This window comes from Phyllobates terribilis, unplaced genomic scaffold, assembly GCF_046119375.1.
Source record: "Phyllobates terribilis strain yellow unplaced genomic scaffold, ASM4611937v1 Scaffold_2__4_contigs__length_985480577, whole genome shotgun sequence".
Classification (NCBI taxonomy): domain Eukaryota; kingdom Metazoa; phylum Chordata; class Amphibia; order Anura; family Dendrobatidae; genus Phyllobates; species Phyllobates terribilis.
In genome coordinates, this window is record NW_027362762.1 from 429,533,423 (window position 1) to 429,552,452 (window position 19,030).

At 47.1% G+C, this 19,030-nt stretch overlaps 1 protein-coding gene across 1 annotated transcript in view; it reads left to right on the forward strand.

Moving 5' to 3' along the window:
- Positions 1 to 19,030, forward strand: part of LOC141246057 (multidrug and toxin extrusion protein 2-like) — a 431,448-nt gene that overhangs the window by 184,059 nt on the left and 228,359 nt on the right. The gene's annotated exons all lie outside the window — the stretch shown is intronic.

Genomic DNA, 19,030 nt, shown 5'->3' on the forward strand with positions numbered 1-19,030 from the left:
GGGATCTCCAACCTCGTCATCATCACCCTGTGTGTTATCACATCCGTCGCCCTCAGAGCCAACCTCTTCCTGCCCTGACCGAAAAGTCAAGTTGTCGCTCCAATCAGGTATTTGAGTCTCATCATCGTCTTCATCATTGTCTCCACCAACAGGAGTTACAGTTTGGGAACAAGGGTCTACATTATGCTCAGAACCTTCTTCATCTGGTCCTGGATCCAACTTATAAAGATTCTGGGCATCGGATCAGATCATTTCCTCATCTGGATTAACAGAAGCTCTGGAGCAGACCTCCGTTTCCCAGGCTATAGTATGAGTAAACAGCTGGGCAGACTCAGCCATCTGTGTTACCCCATACTCAGATGGGCAGCTGGAGACTTGGGAGCTGTGAGGAAGCAAGTGCGATTGGGGTGACACCTCTGAGGACTGGAGTATTTGTGATGTTGAAATTGAGGTGATGGAGAGCCCACTTGAAGGAGCACTTGATATCCGTTGAAGCACCTGCTGTTTTTGTGCCTCATCTAGAATTTGTAGCGATGGGCGTGTCCGTAAGAATGGGATCGTATCACATTGTCCACGAAAAGAAGTCGACATCTTAGTTTGGCTGGAAGATGGTCTTTCTTCTGCAGATGTTACTCCCCCCCCACCGTGGGGGGCCTCGACCCACCGGCGGACAGGCACCAGTATTGGGATAGGGGGGCTGGCCGTCAGGGTCCACCGCGGCTCTGGCACAAACCCGGCGACACAGAGGTGGCACAGGCAGGAATGGACTGGCCGTGTCGGCTTCTCACTTTTTGTATTTTAGAAGGGCATGACATGCCTATATCTGTGTCTCCCCCTCCTTTTACTCCTCCACCTCTTTTCTTTTCGCATGACTATATGTACTTGTCACTTTTCCATGTGTTAGTTGTGTCTTCTGAGCAGTTTGTCAGCTTTTGGACACCTTTGAAGGTGTTTTCTATGTGTTTTTATGTGTTTTTGTTTGCCTGCCATTGGTTTTAACGGTGTTCGAAGGTGTTCGACGAACAGTTCGACGAACAGTTCGGCGAACACACGGGTGTTCGACGAACTGAACCGAACTCGAACACTACGGGGGTGGCTCAACACTAGTCCCCAGTGCAGAACCTTCTCACGATCAGGTACTGTCACGAACGTCTTACCGGGTGGAAGACAATTCAGATCCACGGGGGCCACCTGCATTACCTTGGCGAGGTCGATGATGTGCTTTGGCTAGTCCTCAAGATCGGAGGACAGAAAGGATCGGGACAAGGCATCGGCTTTGATATTTTTGTCTGCCGGGCGGAAATGAAGAATGAAATCAAAGCGGGCGAAGAACAAGGACCACCGGGCCTGGCGCAGGTTAAGTCTTTGGGCACTCTGGAGGTAAGCCAAGTTTTTGTGGTCCATATAAATTATTACCGGATGAAGAGCCCCCTCGAGCAATTAACACCACTCCTCCAGTGCCAACTTAACAGCTAACAATTCTCGGTCTCCTATAGAATAATTGCGCTCAGACGAGGAGAAGAGTTTGGAGAAGAAGCCGCAGGTTACCATTTTCCCGGATGACGACTTTTGGGTGAGTACCGCTCCGGCTCCGGAGGAGGAAGCATCTACTTCTAAGAAGAATTGTTTGTTGCAGTCCGGACAGTGCAGCACAGAAGCGGAGGAGAAAGTTTGTTTCAAAGAAAGGAAGGCCTCCTCAGCCTCAGGCGGCCATTCTTTGGAACTAGCGCCCTTACGGGTGAGCGCGGAGATAGGGGCAGTCCAGGAAGAGAAGTGCGGAATGAAGAGGCGGTAGTAGTTGGCGAAGCCCATGGATGGCAGAAAGTTTCTCAGGATCCATTCGTAGGCCGGTCTGGGAGATGACGTAGCCCAGAAATGGAAGCGAGGTCTGCTCAAAGAGGTACTTCTCAAATTTTGCGTAGAGGTGGTTTTGCCTGAGCCTGAGCAGGACTTGACGAACGTCCCTCCGGTGTGTGTGAAGATCCGGAGAGAAGATCAAGATGTCGTCCAGGTACACCACCACGCAGGAGTAGAGAAGGTCACGGAAGATGTCATTGACCAACTCTTGAAAGACGGCGGGAGCATTACAGAGGCCGAAGGGCATTACGAGGTATTCATAGTGGCCGTCCCGGGTGTTGAATGCCGTCTTCCATTCATCCCCCCGATGGATACGGACCAGGTTATACGCCCCATGGAGATCCAGCTTGGTGAAGATTCTAGCACCCCTCAGACCGTCAAATAATTCAGGAATGAGCGGAAGGGGGTATTTATTCTTCACCGTGATCCGGTTAACACCTCTATAGTCAATACAGGGACGGAGCGAACCATCCTTTTTTTTAACGAAGAAGAAGCCTGCTCCCGCCGGGGAGGTAGATTTCCGGATAAATCCCCGGGCCAGATTTTCCTCAATATATTCAGACATGGCCCGGGGCTCGGCAGCGGACAACGGGTAAATACGCCCACGGGGTGGAGTAGCGCCGGGTACCAGGTCGATTGGGCAATCGTATGGTCTATGAGGGGGTAATGTCTCTGCTTCTTTCTTGTTGAAAACATCAGCATAAGACCAATAAGGGGCCGGTAGGCCGGGTAGATTGGCTGGAGAAGGAGAGGGACGAGCAGGACGAACAGGAACTAAACAAGTCTTATGGCAGTCCTGCCCCCAGCGTAGGACTTCTCCGGTCTGCCAATTCAGCACGGGTACATGTCTCTGGAGCCAAGGTAGGCCTAACAAAAGGGCGTGAGAGAGTCCAGGTAGAACATGGAAGAAGATGCTCTCAGAGTGCAGCATTCCCACCTGCAGAGTTATGGGTTCGGTGATGAGTTGGATGGTTTGCGGTAAGAGGCCCCCATCCACGGAGGCGACAGATAAGGGTTCAGCCAGAGGTTTAGTGGGAATGCGGTATTTCTCTACCAGGGACTGAGAAATGAGATTTCCGGCAGCTCCAGAATCAAGTTGAGCTAGTTCAAAGTAACGGTTCTCCCCGCAGATGATAGAGACCGACAGCATCAGAGATGGAGAGGGTTTACTCTTGTCTAGGATGACCTCTCTGAGCGATCCTAGACACAGGCGTTTCCCGGCCTCTCTGGGCAGGAACGGATCCGGTGCTCCTTACTGCCACAGTAGAAACAGCTCCCCTCGGCACGGCGTGACTCTTGACGGGTTTTGACCATCTTGGTCTGGTCGACCTGCATGGGCTCTGGCGAGTGCACCCGGGGAGTTACAGATGAAGAGACGGGTCTCTGGAAAGTAGGAGCAAGGCGGGGAAACTTCCTCTCACGGGTGACCTCTTTGGCACGCTCCTAGAACCGGATGTCAATCCGGGTGGCAAGTGTCACCAAGTCATCCAGGGTGGTTGGAATGTACCGACCGGCAAGTTCATCTTTAATCCGGCTGGATAGGCCCTCCCAGAAGACGGACACCAGGGCCTCGTTATCCCAGGCAAGCTCGGAAGCAAGGGTACGGAACCGTATGGCATATTGGCCCACGGTGAGACTCCCTTGGCGGAGGCGTAGCAGAGAGGAGGCAGAAGAGGTCTTTCGTCCTGGTTCATCGAAGACTTTCCGGAAAGCCGTGAGAAAGGCTGGCAAGTTGGACACCAGGGGGTCTCCTCTCTCCCATAGAGGATTTAGCCAGGCCAGTGCCTCCCCAGTGAGATGGGACATGATGAAGGCTACCTTGGCCCGGTCGGTGGTGAACTGGTGTGCCAAAAGTTCGAAGTGCAGGGTGCACTGGTTAATGAAACCCCGTGCCAGGCCGGGGTCTCCACCAAAATGAGGCGGGGCGGAAAGGCGGGGACCGGGAAGGGATGCCATCGTATTGATGGGCAGCGACGCTGCCGGGGTAGTTGTGCGAGTGGAAGCAGCTCCCGATGAGGCAGTCAGTGTGTCCAGGCGGGAGTTAACACTACGCAGGTGACTCAGGATGGACTCCTGTTGGGACCTCTGACAGGATAGTTCATGGCATAGATCCGAGAGTGAGGGAGCTTGGGTGCCACCGGGTTCCATGGCCCGAGCAAACTGTAACGGGGCCGGGAGGTGGAACCTCTGATCTGCAATACAAAGGGGAAGTCCTTGTAAGGAAGTGGGTGACTCCCAGGGAAGGCAAGCAGGTAGCCACAGCAAGTGACGGGGACAGTCTCTGGATAAGCAGGCAGGTGGTCACGGCAAGTGACGGGGACAGTCTCTGGGTAGACAGGCAGGTGGTCACGGCAAGTGACGGGGACAGTCTCCGGGTAGACAGGCAGGTGGTCACGGCAAGTGACGGGGACAGTCTCCGGGTAGACAGGCAGGTGGTCACGGCAAGTGACGGGGACAGTCTCTGGGTAGACAGGCAGGTGGTCACGGCAAGTGACGGGGACAGTCTCTGGGTAGACAGGCAGGTGGTCACAGCAAGTGACGGGGATCTCCAGGCAGGCTGGCAGAAAGCAAGCAGGTGCTCCCAGGTGAGCGGGCTGACGCAGACAGCAGGTAACTGGTGGAAGCTCCCAGGTGAGCGGTCTGACAGACGAGGCAGGTGACAGGCAGGTAACTGGTGGGCGCTCCCAGGTGAGCGGTCTGACAGACAAGGCAGGTAACAGGCAGGTAACTGGTGGACGCTCCCAGGTGAGCGGTCTGACAGACAAGGCAGGTAACAGGCAGGTAACTGGCGGATAACAGGCTGGCAGGCAGGACGAGAAGTCAGGCTAGCAGCGGGACCTGAGGGCTGAAGCACAGGAAGACACAGTGCAAACAACTTTGCTCGGGCACCTCCATTTTGGAGGAGGTGCCTTATATATGGGAGATCCTCCGGCAATTGGCCGGGGACTCCTTAGGACGGCGCGCGCGGCCCCTTTAAGAGAGAGGGAGCGCGCGCCCTAAGCACAGTGCCAGGGAAGCAGCGCGGGAGGAGGACGCCGAGCACGGAGCAGAGAGGTGAGGGGAACGGCGTCTCTGCCTAGCAGGAGGCAGAGACGCCAATGCTACACACATTAGCAACAGAAAAGTTTTTTTTTTTACTTTGCACACAGCTGAATTTCAGAGCCACAAAATGACAAGGTGATTATGGTGTGCTGTTTCACGTTAGCAACAGAAAAAAATTGTTTATTTTACTCTGCACACAGCTGAATTTCAGTGCCACACAATGATAAGGTGAGATATCATACTGTATCATGTTAGCAACAGAAAAAAATAGATTTTTAAAAGGTGTACTCGTGCATGGAGTACAATAGAAGCAGTGCACAACAGAGTTATATGAAATGTGCCCTGCTGTCTTTGTCTGGACCTCACTAATAGCACAAGAAAAAAAAAATGTGCTGGAAGGTCGATTTCACAGCCACACAGGACACTAGCTATCTAAACTATCTGACTTAGAAGACCTATACAAATATTAGGAGCAAGATAACACCAAAATAGTACTAAAATCAGTTTTTATTATTGCAAATAATTAAAATAGATTAGCACATAGTCAACCCGTCAATATGTCACACTAACCTTCCTTAAATAACACAATACCCTCTGATGTATAGTTTAGGGTGAAAAAGGAGTATAGACAAAAAAATTATAAAATCGTTAATACTTTATTTCAACCATTAAAAGCCAAAAATATAGATAAAATGAAATAAGCAGGAGAAATTTTGAGCCGCAGGAATAGTGAACACCACCAGCTATATAGTACTTCACTAAAGTAGTAAAAACTGCTTTAGAGACATGCAAAAAGACCTAACCCACATCACCATAATTAATGAAACCTTCGGCACAGTGCTCATAAACACAATGAAATAGAATATAAGGCCTTCAACAGAGAGCTGATGGTAATATAAATATGTATGTGAACAAAAAGACCCCCCTTAATATATAATAGAATCCCAAATCAGGTGACATTAATATGCTCTTTGTTGGAGGCGAGTGCAAGTACAGAAAGAGCTAATACATATAATGATAATCAAGGCAGGGAAGATTTATACAGAGGAGTATGCTGGGATAATTACATACATGGTGTATATCCTATAATAAACCATCAAAGAAATAAAGTACACATGCTAACAATAGTCACCAACTAAAAAATGCAAATGCATAGAGATGGACTTGAAAAGATATGGAGGGTATATGTAAATAAAGTGCCAATGCAGTACGTAATCATGCAAAATATATCACTAATCATACTAACTAACAAAGGTAAAGTGCAAATGCTGACAACTATTACCGGCTGCCAATAGAGTATAGATCCCAAAAGGGAGTCTGAGAAGATTTTGAGGAAATGTATAACCCTAGAAAGTTACTAGATAAAGTGCAAATGGAGAAAAATTAGGACTGGCACAGATGGACTGAAGATGTACATAAAATAGATAGAGTACAAATGCAAAAAGGCAATTAAGGGGAAATATCCCAATGCAGGCAACTAGATCTATAACACATATGGAACCCCAAGTGGGGAAAGCAGCAACACTTACAGTGCTGGCCAAAAGTATTGGCACCCCTGCAATTCTGTCAGATAATACTCAGTTTCTCCCTGAAAATGATTGCAATCACAAATTCTTTGGTATTATTCTCTTCATTTAATTTGCTTGCAAGGAAAAAACACAAAAGAGAATGAAGCAAAAATCAAATCATTGATCATTTCACACAAAACTCCAAAAAAGGGCCAGACAAAAGTTTTGGCACCCTCAGCCTAATACTTGGTTGCACAACCTTTAGGGAAAATAACTGCGAACAACCGCTTCCGGTAACCATCAATGAGTTTCTTACAATGCTCTGCTGGAATTGTAGACCATTCTTCTTTAGCAAACTGCTCCAGGTCCCTGATATTTGAAGGGTGCCTTCTCCAAACTGCCATTTTGAGATCTCTCCACAGGTGTTCTATGGGATTCAGGTCTGGACTCATTGCTGGCCACCTTAGAAGTCTCCAGTGCTTTCTCTCAAACCATTTTATAGTGCTTTTGGAAGTGTGTTTTGGGTCATTGTCCTGCTGGAAGACCCATGACCTCTGAGGGAGACCCAGCTTTCTCACACTGGGCCCTACATTATGCTGTAAAATTTGTTGGTAGTCTTCAGACTTCATAATGCCATGCACACGGTCAAGCAGTCCAGTGCCAGAGGCAGCAAAGCAACCCTAAAACATCAGAGAACCTGCGCCATGTTTGACTGTAGGGACCGTGTTCTTTTCTTTGAATGCCTCTTTTTTTTTCCTGTACACTTTATGTTGATGCTTTTTCACAAAAAGCTCTACTTTTGTCTCATCTGACCAGAGAACATTCTTCCAAAACGTTTTAGGCTTTCTCAGGTAAGTTTTGGCAAACTCCAGCCTGGCTTTTTTGTCTCGGGGTAAGAAGTGGGGTCTTCCTGGGTATCCTACCATACAGTCCCTTTTCATTCAGACGCCGACGGATAGTACGGGTTGACACTGCTGTACCCTCGGACTGCAGGGCAGCTTGAACTTGTTTGGATGTTAGTCGAGGTTCTTTATCCACCATCCGCACAATCTTGCATTGAAATCTCTTGTCAATTTTTCTTTTCCATCCACATCTAGGTAGGTTAGCCACAGTGCCATGGGCTTTAAACTTCTTGATGACACTGCGCACGGAAGACACAGGAACATTCAGGTCTTTGGAGATGGACTTGTAGCCTTGAGATTGCTCATGCTTCTTCACAATTTGGTTTCTCAAGTCCTCAGACTGTTCTTTGGTCTTTTTTCTTTTCTCCATGCTCAATGTGGTACACACAAGGACACAGGACAGAGATTGAGTCAACTTTAATCCATGTTAACTGGCTGCAAGTGTGATTTAGTTATTGCCAACACCTGTTAGGTGCCACAGGTAAGTTACAGGTGCTGTTAATTACACGAATTAGAGAAGCATCACATGATTTTTCAAAGGGTGCCAATACTTTTGTCCATCCCCTTTTTTAGGTTTGGTGTGGAATTATATCCAATTTGGATTTAGGACAATTCTTTTTATGTTTTTTTCACTGAAGACAAATTAAATGAAGAGAATAATACCAAAGAATTTGTGATTGCAATCATTTTCAGGAAGAAACTGAGTATTATCTGACAGAATTGCAGGGGTGCCAATACTTTTGGCCAGCACTGTACATGTATGAAGGAGAGGTGTCCAAAGATTCTACCGGTCGTACTCCGCACCCCGGGGTCTGAGGGCTGATATTATTAGCCTCGGAGGGGGCCAGGATTCATGGCCCCATCCCTGGCTATTAATATCACCCCACAGCTGTCTGTTTAGCCTTTTCTGGCTAGATTTTATAGGAAAATTGACATGCTGTGGGTGAGTTTATGCAGCGTCAAAAACAAGCACAGTGGGCATGGGATTTCTTATAAATTAAATAAAATGAAGAATCAAATTAAAAAAATGGCGTGGGCTCCAGCGTCCTCTGCATAACCAGCAGAGGGAAAGGCGACCACTGGGGGCTGATATTAGCCGGGGAAGGGGCCATTAGCCAAAGATGTTCCATGGCTATTAATAACAGCTTACAGCTGTTTGCTTAGCCTTTTCTGGCCATATTACAGGGGGACCCCATAAAAAAATTGGTGTAGGGTCCCCATATAAAATCTAACCAGCAAAGGCTAAACAGACAGCTGTGAGCTGACATTAATAGCCAGGAAAGGGGTCATGGAACCTGGCCCCCTTTGAGGCTTATAATATCAGCCCTCAGCGGCCCCAGAAATGGCGCAGCCAAAATTGGGTGCTTAGCATCGGATCTTACCACTGCAGTGTAGCGGTGGCGAGTGGTGTATTAGGGTTGGGGTTCATGTCAGCCTTGTATTGGTGGCTGACATGAAGCTCAGGTTAGTAATGGAGAGGTGTCTATAAGATGCCCCAATTACTAATCCCATAGTCAAGGTTTTGAAATAAAGACATGGCCAAAATAAAGTATTTTATTTTAAATAAAATTCCACACAGTTTTAATAATTTATCTAAGAATAAAAAACACAGTATACTCACCTAAAGCCCAATCCCCGAAGCTTTCATCTCCGGTAAGAAACAAAAAACAAAAAACAACAATAACCCTCAAATTACATAATCCACATTGTCCCACGACGATCCGGGTCACTTCTACAGCAGCCACATCAGCAATCACTAATGTGACTATTGTAGAAGACAAGACAGCAATGTATACATTGTCAGGAGTGTAATCACTCTTGTCAATGTTTAGTGCTGTCTGTGCTGCAGGAGTGAGGTCACTTGAGTTCAAACAGCTGAAGATCAGCTGAGAGCTCTGGTGACCTCCACTAATAGACCGATTATCGGTACACTAACAGTGAGCGTCTAGTATATACACCTCCGACTCCAACACATGTAATTTGTGTATACACCCCCCATGGCGAGCTCTACGATAACTCAAGTAATACTTGGTGCCACCGCCAGTCTTGTTTTATACAAGCGGACTGCAGGCGTGGTTTCTGGTAGCGTATGGCTTCGCGGTGCGAGTTACAGAACAAAAGGAACAGGACTATTACATTTTATATTTAATCAAAAACGATAGGCAGTGTTTATAAAAATATAGAAAAGATTTTACAAAAGGGACAAGACAATACAGCATATACAGTTACATAAAGTAAAAGGATAAAATAAAAGAAACTTACTATGGCGCTCACAGAGATGAGGCAGCTAGCGGACGGAAGCAAGTCTGATTGAAGACGTTTGGTTAACGGGATCAATCCTACACTGACATGTATCTTCCTTAGCATTGAACACAGATCATAATTCGCCTTGACCTTTTATCAGCACCTGAGTTACACCCACACACCCCCCCTTTATGACCTCACGTGGGATGTCCTCAGCCCTTCAGGATTTTATGAAATTCCCCACATTAACAATATTTTCCCTCCTGCCGATTGCAGAAGTTCGTGAATGCTGCCATATTTTTCATTGGGATTTTACCTTTCCTCAGAGACCAAAAGTTACATGGCTGTTGTCAACGATCTCTCTACTATTGATTTGTGGCTTATAGGCAGGGATTACAGGCATAAAGAATTCTGCATATTCCTCCCCGATTCGTCCTGAAGCTGAAAATGTATGTCTCATCACTATCGGATATAGACAAGCTTCGATATTCAATACTTTGTTTCGGAGACACACGTCTAGGGCCAATGTGTAGCATTTCCCTTGCAGGAAACCACATTGTCACTTGAATTCAATATGCATTTCCTGTAGACAAAGCCCCTTACACTTTGCTGTCTATGTGAAAACACATGTACCCTTTTGTTGTCCAACACTATGAAAAGACTAGACTTCTCCTGTCCCAATTACCTGTTCAACCTATAACTCTTTATCTATGCAAAAAAGACATCCTCGTTGGTACTTCAGGGGCCCTTTTCACTTCCCAACTATACCTAACTTCCTACTTCTTTATGCCCATTGTACCAGTCTGAGTCTAGGAGATTCAGTCTGTCAGCTCAGATTGCAAGCTCTTGTCCTACTGCACAAAAGAGAGGAGGAGGGAGGGGGCGTGAAAGCCCCCTCTCCAGTGTGGCTTTAGGGATTTTAATATTTTCTATGACACCTCCCCTTTTTGAGGTAGTGTGGGGGGCTGATTTACAGATCTCCCCACAAGCCTACCTTATGGCCCACTCTTCCTGGATCCCACAATACTTTCTCCTTCTGGGATTCAGAGATGGGCTTCTCCGAGGTGTTACTCAGCGCCACTAGACAGATCTGAGAGAGGATATACACTGAGACGTGTATAACTATCACTGTAAGGGGTGATATGGGTGCTGGCGTAGGGAGCAATTAATCAGTCATAATTGATTGAGGGCCCACATCCCACAACATCCATATTATCCTTTATTGAATGAAGGACCCCTCACTCACAGTGACAGCGTGTCTAATCCACATTTCTAAAATATAACATGGATAAAACAGAATTCATTATCTTTCCTCACTCAACCCCCCCCCTCCCAACAGACTAATCCATTAAAGTAAATAGCTACTCACTCTCCCCAGTCCCACAAGCTCGCTGCCTCAGGGTAATCCTGGACTATAATCCAGGGTAACCCCCCTACTCTGGAACTCTATATCCCAACATATCAGACTCTCGCCTACCGTGGAAACCTTCAAAAGGAACCTGAACAACTACCTTTTCCGACAAGCCTACAACCTGCAGTAACCCTTGTTTCATCATACCTCTGCACGACCAGTTCTACCCTCACCTACTGTATCCTCACCCATCTCTTGTAGACTGTGAGCCCTCGAGGGCAGGGTCCTCTCTACTCTTGTACCAGCGGTGTCTTGTATTGTTCAAGATTATGCCATGGAATAAATGGTGCTATAATAATAAATAATAATAATAATTAGAGATGAGCGTTGTTCTACTCGAACTGTTCGCCAATCTCAAATTCGAGCTGTTTTGGGCGGTGTTCGAGCCGGTCGGTGAACACGAACAATTTGAGAAAAATTCGGCTGTTCGAGGTTATGTTCGATAACTGTTCGTGCACCAAAATCATAACTGGATTTTTTCTCAGTAATGATGAAAATTAATGTTAATACGCAGTTTGAGTGTACAGCGGGGCGGGGGGAGGGGCAGGGGATGGATCTCTGCAGGAACAATGAAGATCTCCATTTTTTTTTCTCTTTCCCGCATTTGCAGTGGGGAGGTGCAATCTGTCAGCCTATCAGCAGCGCACACACGGAGCGAAGTGCTTTTTTTCACACAAGCAAGGGCATGTGTGATTGGCAGTGTATGTCACATGTCCTTGCCCTATAAGACCAAGCCATTTTCCCCGTCGCCACCATTTTCTCACTGCTGCAGCTGCGTGTTAGACGGCACCGCTGTTGCTGTGTGCGCTATACCTTGTTAATTTCAAGCCAATTTTCGCACAAATATACAGATAGCTTGGGAGTAGGGAATAGTTGTGATTGCAGTCCTTTTAAGGACTAGGTTACAGCATTTCCTACGACTTTTATCAGGCAGGTCTGTGCTCTTAAATAGATAGATTGTGGGAGTAAAGACTAATTGTAATTGGAGTCCTTTTCAGGACTAGGTTACATCAGTTCCTATCAGTTTTTGCCAGGCAGGTCTGTGCCAGTGCTGTGCAAGTTTTTTTCACAGCATTTGGCTGAATCTAGCAAAGCTAATCCTTTTTGGCCTATTGCAGAGTGTGTTAGTCAGTGGAGTAGCCTATCTGTGTTGCAAGATATACCACCTGTGTATAGAATACCAATTTTTTTACTGCACCTAGTGAAGTAAAATCTTTTGGGCATAGCATCATTCTATTAGTCCATCTATACTGACCTCCATCAGGTTGCAAACTGAATATAATTTTTTTCTGCATCTAGCTCTGAAAAAATATTTGGGCTTCCAGCAGTGTGTGGGACTTGGTCTATTAGTCCATCTATACTGACCTCCATCAGGTTGCAAATTAAAAATAATTATTTTCTTCATTTATCTCTGAAAAAATATTTGGGCTTCTAGCGGTGTGTGGGACTTGTTCTATTAGTCCATCTATACTGACCTCCATCAGGTTGCAAATTAAAAATAATTTTTTTCTGCATCTAGCTCTGAAAAAATATTTGGGCTTCTAGCAGTGTGTGGGACTTGGTCTATTAGTCCATCTATACTGACCTCCATCAGGTTGCAAATTAAAAATAATTTTTTTCTTCATTTATCTCTGAAAAAATATTTGGGCTTCTAGCAGCGTGTGGGACTTGTTCTATTAGTCCATCTATACTGACCTCCATCAGGTTGCAAATTAAAAATAATTTTTTTCTGCATCTAGCTCTGAAAAAATATTTGGGCTTCTAGCGGTGTGTGGGACTTGGTCTATTAGTCCATCTATACTGACCTCCATCAGGTTGCAAATTAAAAATAATTTTTTTCTGCATCTAGCCCAGCCAATAGTTTTGGCCTAATACCACAGTTTGGCCACTCAGCTCTGCTCGGTTACCATCCATTGTTTTTTTGTGCAAACAACTCCAGAGTTGTGAATTAGTTAACCACCAAAATGAGTGGAAAAAGGCCTGCTGCTGGTGGAAAGGGGAATAGGCGTGTTGGGAAGGGGAAAAAAGGTTGTGTCCGTGGGGTAGGTGCAGAAGAAAGACCATCTTCCAGCCAAACTAAAATGTCTACTTCTTTTAGCGGACAATGTGATAAGATCCCTTTCTTACGGCCACGCCAATCGCTACAAATTCCAGATGAGGCACAAAAACAGCAGGTGCTTCAACGGATATCAAGTGCTCCTTTAAGTGGGCTCTCCTCCACATCAACTTCAACATCACAAATACTCCAGTCCTCAAAGGTGTCACCCAAATCGCACTTGCTTCCTCACAGCTCCCAAATCTCCAGCTGCCCGTCTGAGTATGAGGTAGAACAGATGGTTGAGTCTGCAGAGCTGTTTACTCATACTATAGCCTGGGAATCAGAGGTCGACTCCAGCGCTTCTGTGAATCCAGACGAGGAAATGATCTGCACTGATGCCCAGAATCTTTATGAGTCGGATCCAGGACCAGACGCAGAAGGTTCTGACCATAATGTAGACCCTCATTCCCAAACTGTAACGCCTGTTGGTGGAGACAATGAGGAAGACGATGATAAGACTCAAATACCTGATTGGAGCGACAACTTTAGTTTTTTGTCAGGGCAGGAACAGGTTGGCTCTGAGGACGACGGGTGTGATAACGCACAGGGTGATGATGATGAGGTCGGAGATCCCACTTACTGTCAACCCACAGTCAGCCAAGAGATGAGGTCAGCAGAGGAGGTGGAGGAAGATGCTAGTGACGACGAGGTCAGGTTGCGCCTTCCTGGACAGAGACGTAGTACTGGAAGCACGTCAACAACTGCATCCTCAAACACAACTCTGCCTCTCACCACAAGTCGTGGTGGCTCTTCAGGTCGCATGGGTGCTAAGCCTTGCATAGCCTGGGCATTTTTTCAGATCGATAAAGATGACCCAACTCGTGTTATCTGTAACATTTGTCAGCAAAAGCTAAGTAGAGGCCAAAAAATACATAGTTTGAGTACTTCATGCATGAACCGGCACATGGACATGAAGCATAAGTTGCAGTGGGAAGCTCAGTGTGCTACAATGCGGCCTAGCCGGCCGGGCCAGTCGCCGTCTGCCATATCTTGTGTATCCGCGGCCTCTTCATCCTCTGTGACTGGGGGGACAGCAGCCACACCTGTTTTGGGGCGCAGACCTGCCACCTCTTTACCCGCAACAGCCAGCGTGATTGGCAGGTCATCATTTTCTTTGGAGGTGGTAACACCAGCTGGTGTTGAGCGCTGTCCGACATCGATAGCACCACCTTTGGATCAAGGCAACCTAACATGTCCTCCTGCATCTTCCTCACAGACCGGCAGTTTGCCGGGGACACCCTTATCAACCCCGTCTAAGCACAATAGCCAGCCCTCGGTCCCTCAGATGTGGACAAGTAAAAGACCATTTCCTCCTAGCCATGAGAAAGCTAAGAGGTTGAATTTCACCATCTGCAAGCTCTTGGCTACAGAAATGCTGCCTTTCCGCCTGGTGGACACAGAGGATTTTCGAGACCTTATGTCCGTCGCAGTGCCCCAGTACCAGATGCCCAGTCGGCACTACTTCTCAAAGAAAGGTGTGCCTGCGCTCCACCAGCATGTCGCACACAACATCACCGCTTCTTTGAGAAACTCTGTGTGTGACAGGGTGCATTTCACCACAGACACTTGGACGAGTAGGCATGGACAGGGGCGTTACATGTCGCTGACTGGGCACTGGGTAACTATGGTGACAGCAGGACAAGGGGCTGCTGTCCAAGTCTTGCCGTCCCCACGAGTTGTGCGTCAATCCTCTTTATGTCAAAGTTCCTCCACTGCTTCTGCCTCCTCAACCTCCTCTCGGTCTTCCACCTGCACCCAAAGCCTGTCTGGTCATGCCACAAGCTTTCTAACTGCGCAGAAGGGATCCTGCACACCTCCTTACTATGCTGGCAGTAGGGCTCAACGTCATCAGGCGGTTTTTACATTGAAATGTCTGGGAAATGTGAGTCACACAGCTGAGGAGTTGTGGTCAGCTCTGGAGAACCAATTTCATGAATGGTTGTCTCCACTGGACCTGAAACCAGGGAAGGCCGTGTGCGACAATGCTGCAAACCTGGGTGCGGCCCTTCGCCGGGGCAATGTCACACATGTGCCTTGTATGGCTCACGTGTTGAACCTGGTTGTCCAGCAATTTTTAGCCCACTATCCCAGACTAGATGGCCTTCTGCAGAGGGCACGGTCGCTGTGTGCTCACTTCCGCCGTTCGCATCCCGCAGCTCAGCGACTTACATCTCTACAGAAGTCGTTGGGCCTGCCACTTCACCGGCTAAAATGCGATGTGCCTACCCGGTGGAATTCAACTCTGCACATGTTGCAGCGACTGTGGCAGCACCGACAAGCCCTGGTGCAATACGTTCTGACGTATAGCCTGGGCCAACGAGATTCAGAGGTGGGGCAAATCACGCTAGAGGAGTGGTCTCAGATCAGGAACCTATGCACCCTTCTGCACAGTTTTGAAATGGCGACGAAGATGTTTAGTGCTGACGATGCCATTATCAGCATGACTATTCCGGTGATTTACATGCTGGAGCACATGTTAAACAGAATTCGGAGTCAGGTGGTGGCACAAGAGGAGGTGGAGGAAGTAGAGGAGGAGGAGTTGTATGCGGAAGGGCTAACATCTGCAAGGTCCAGACGGTCGGCAGCACCAAGGCGGCAGGCATGTGAGGGTGGGGGAGATGGTTTTACCAGGGCGCATGGTAGCAGCCAAACTAGTGAGGAAGGTGCAGGAGCCCAGGAAGAAGTGGAGGACGAACTGATGGAAGACTCATCAGATGAGGGAGACCTTGATCACATTTCTGTTGTGCGAGGTTGGGGGGAGAGGACAGAGGAAGGAAGCATGATTGTTACCTCGCCACCAACACAACAGGGACTTGGTGCTCCTGGATGCGCAACACACATGAGTGCCTTCTTGCTGCACTACCTGCAACATGACCCTCGAATTGTGAGAATTAGAAATAATCCTGACTACTGGGTTGCCACACTGTTAGATCCCCGGTACAAAAGTAAATTTGCAGAAATTATTCCTGCCATAGAAAGGGATGCACGCATGCAGGAGTATCAGCAGAGACTGTTGCAGAATCTTACATGTGCTTTTCCACAAAATACCAGTGGTGCACGTAGTGAATCTCACAGTTCCAACTTGCCAACTGTGGGACCGTCAAGTGTTCAGCACTCAAACCGTAACAGAACCACAGTATCTGCTGGTAACATCAATTTTGCGGAATCATTTCACCACTTTTTTAGCCCATCCTTTGCAAGGCCACAGGAGACAAGAAGTCTGACACATAGTCAACGCCTAGAGACGATGGTACAGGAGTATCTCCAAGTAAACATTGAAGCCACGACTGTGTCACTGGACCCTTGCTCTTTTTGGGCTTCCAATCTGGATAAATGGCCGGAGCTAGCCACTTACGCCTTGGAGATCTTGTCATGCCCCGCAGCCAGCGTTCTGTCTGAACGTGTGTTCAGCGCTGCTGGTGGTGTGCTGACAGATAAGCGCACGCGGCTCTCCACTGATAATGTAGACAGACTCACGTTCATAAAGATGAACAAATCATGGATCCGAAACGACTTTTCTACCCCTGTGTCATCCTGGGGAGAGTAAAAGCTTGATGATTGGTTAAAATCACCCTACCAACCGTTTTAAGCTTTCAAATTACTAATCATGTTTATCTGTATCTTGACTGGAAAATAATTTGGGCTTTGTAGCAGTGTGCAGCACTGATCCTATTAGGCCATCTATAATAAGCTTCACCAGATTTAAAATTAAAAATAATTTTTAGCTGCATCTAGCCTGGAAAATAATTTTGGGGCTCCGAGATGCGCAAGACACATAAGTGCCTTCTTGCTGCACTACCTGCAGCATGACCCTCATATTGTCAGAATTCGAAGTAATCATGACTACTGGGTTGCCACACTCTTAGATCCCCCAAACTTTTCGATCAACCTTTTCATTTTAATAAAGACCAAAAAAATGGTCATTTTTGAAATTAGCAGGTTGTTAGAAACTGAAATCAAACAGTTTTCAACTCAAAACTTTATTCTAGGTGATGTTACATTTTCACATAGGACCCCTTGTTCGAAAGGAGCTTCTGAACTCTCTCGTCCATTGAATTTGTCAGGTTTTGGATGGTTTCTGCTTCAATTGTTTTGCATGAGGACAGAATACCCTCCCAGAGCTGTTGCTTAGATGTGAACTGCCTCCCGCCATCATAGACACTCCTTTTAATGATGCTCCAAAGGTTCTGAATGGGGTAGAGGTCAGGGGAGCATGGGGGTCACACCATAAGTTTGTCCCCTTTTATGCCCATATCAGCCAGAGATGCAGATGTTTTATGTGCAGCATGAGATGGTGCATTATCATGCAGAAAAATGATCTTGCTGTGAAATACACGGTTCTTCTTCTTGAACCATGGCAGGAAGTGCTGTTTGAGAAAATCCACATACATTATGGAGTTCATCTTTAGCGCCTTCAGGGATCCTAAAGGGGCCGACAATCTCTCTCCCCATGATTCCAGCCCAAAACATTACTCCACCTCCTCCTTGTTGGCGCTGTAGCCGTGTTTGCGTGGGGTGTCCATCAACCAGCCATCCTCCACTCCATTCATCTGGACCATCGAGCGCTGCACGGCACTCATCCGTGAACAAAACAGTTTTGAAATCAGTCTTCATGTAATGTTTGGCCCACTGGAGCCGTTTCTGCTTGTGTGAAGTGGATAGAGGAGGTCGACAGGATGGCATATGCACAGCTGCAAACCTCTGAAGGACCCTGCATCTTGTTGTTCGGGGGACGTTGGAGGCACAAGCAGCTTCAAAAACTTGTCTGCTGCTATGACAAGGCTTTTTTGCCGCTGCTGTTTCAACCTGACGTAATTGCCTGTAGGAAAGAGTCCTCAATTTGCCCTTATCAGCACGCACACGTGTGTACTGTGAATCAGCTACATACTTCTTGATTGCCAAGACACTTCATCCTGATCATCGCACAATGTTGATTGTAGTCATGCCTTGACCTAAACACTCCACAATTTGTTGCTTCTCAGCAGCCGACACATCCTTTTTCTTTCCCATTTTGGCAGAAAATGTAGGCTGCTTAATAATGTGAGAGAGCCTTCTTAAGTAGTCTTGCCTTTCATTGGACACACCTGCCAAACTAATTAGCACAGGTGTCTGCAATTGCTTACAGTGATATAAAGAGCCCTGACACACATCACCATCAATGAGTTTAACTGACAAACAAACAAATTCTTCCCTTATCACTCCTAAACACTTTTTGCATAATAATTTGGAACGCGGTGTACATGTGCTTTTCCACAAAACACCAGTGGTTCACGTAGTGAATCTTACAGTTCTAACTTGCCAACCGTGGTCTGTATGGAATTGTTCAATAAAGGGCCCAAAATTAAGATAACATAGATGGGAGAGGTCTCTATGAATAGGAATTCCTAAGTATTTGATACCCTGTGAGGGCCAGGCAAAGGGAAAGTTGGACTGGATGGAATCCTATATGGATTTAGGGAGGGAGACATCGAGGGCCTCAGACTTCGCTGCATTGATTTTAAAATTTTACCATGTAACAAAGTGATCTATTTCAGCCATAACAGCAGGGATGGATATATGTGATTGAGTGATATATACTAGGACATCATCAGCAAATAGAGAGCACTTGTACTCGGTGCCTCCCACCTCAATCCACCTAATATTGGGGTTATGGCGAATTGATGAGAGCAGGTGCTCCGTCACTAGGATGTATAAGAGAGGGGACAGAGGACATCCCTGCCTTGTCCCATTGGTGATTGTGAAAGGTGATGAAAATGTTCTGACGCACCCCCTGGGCCTTGGGACACCCGGAGCCGGACACTTTTTGGTGGATGCTGGTGGTTGTAGTCTTCGTGGCGGCGATCCGGTTCCGTGGCTCAGGGCGGTAAAACCAGTGGCGGAACTATTTATGTGGTTTTGATGTTTAAATGTCCGACTACGCCACCCGTGGATTGCGGTCAGAGTGAACCGCCGCTACAGGGCAGACCGC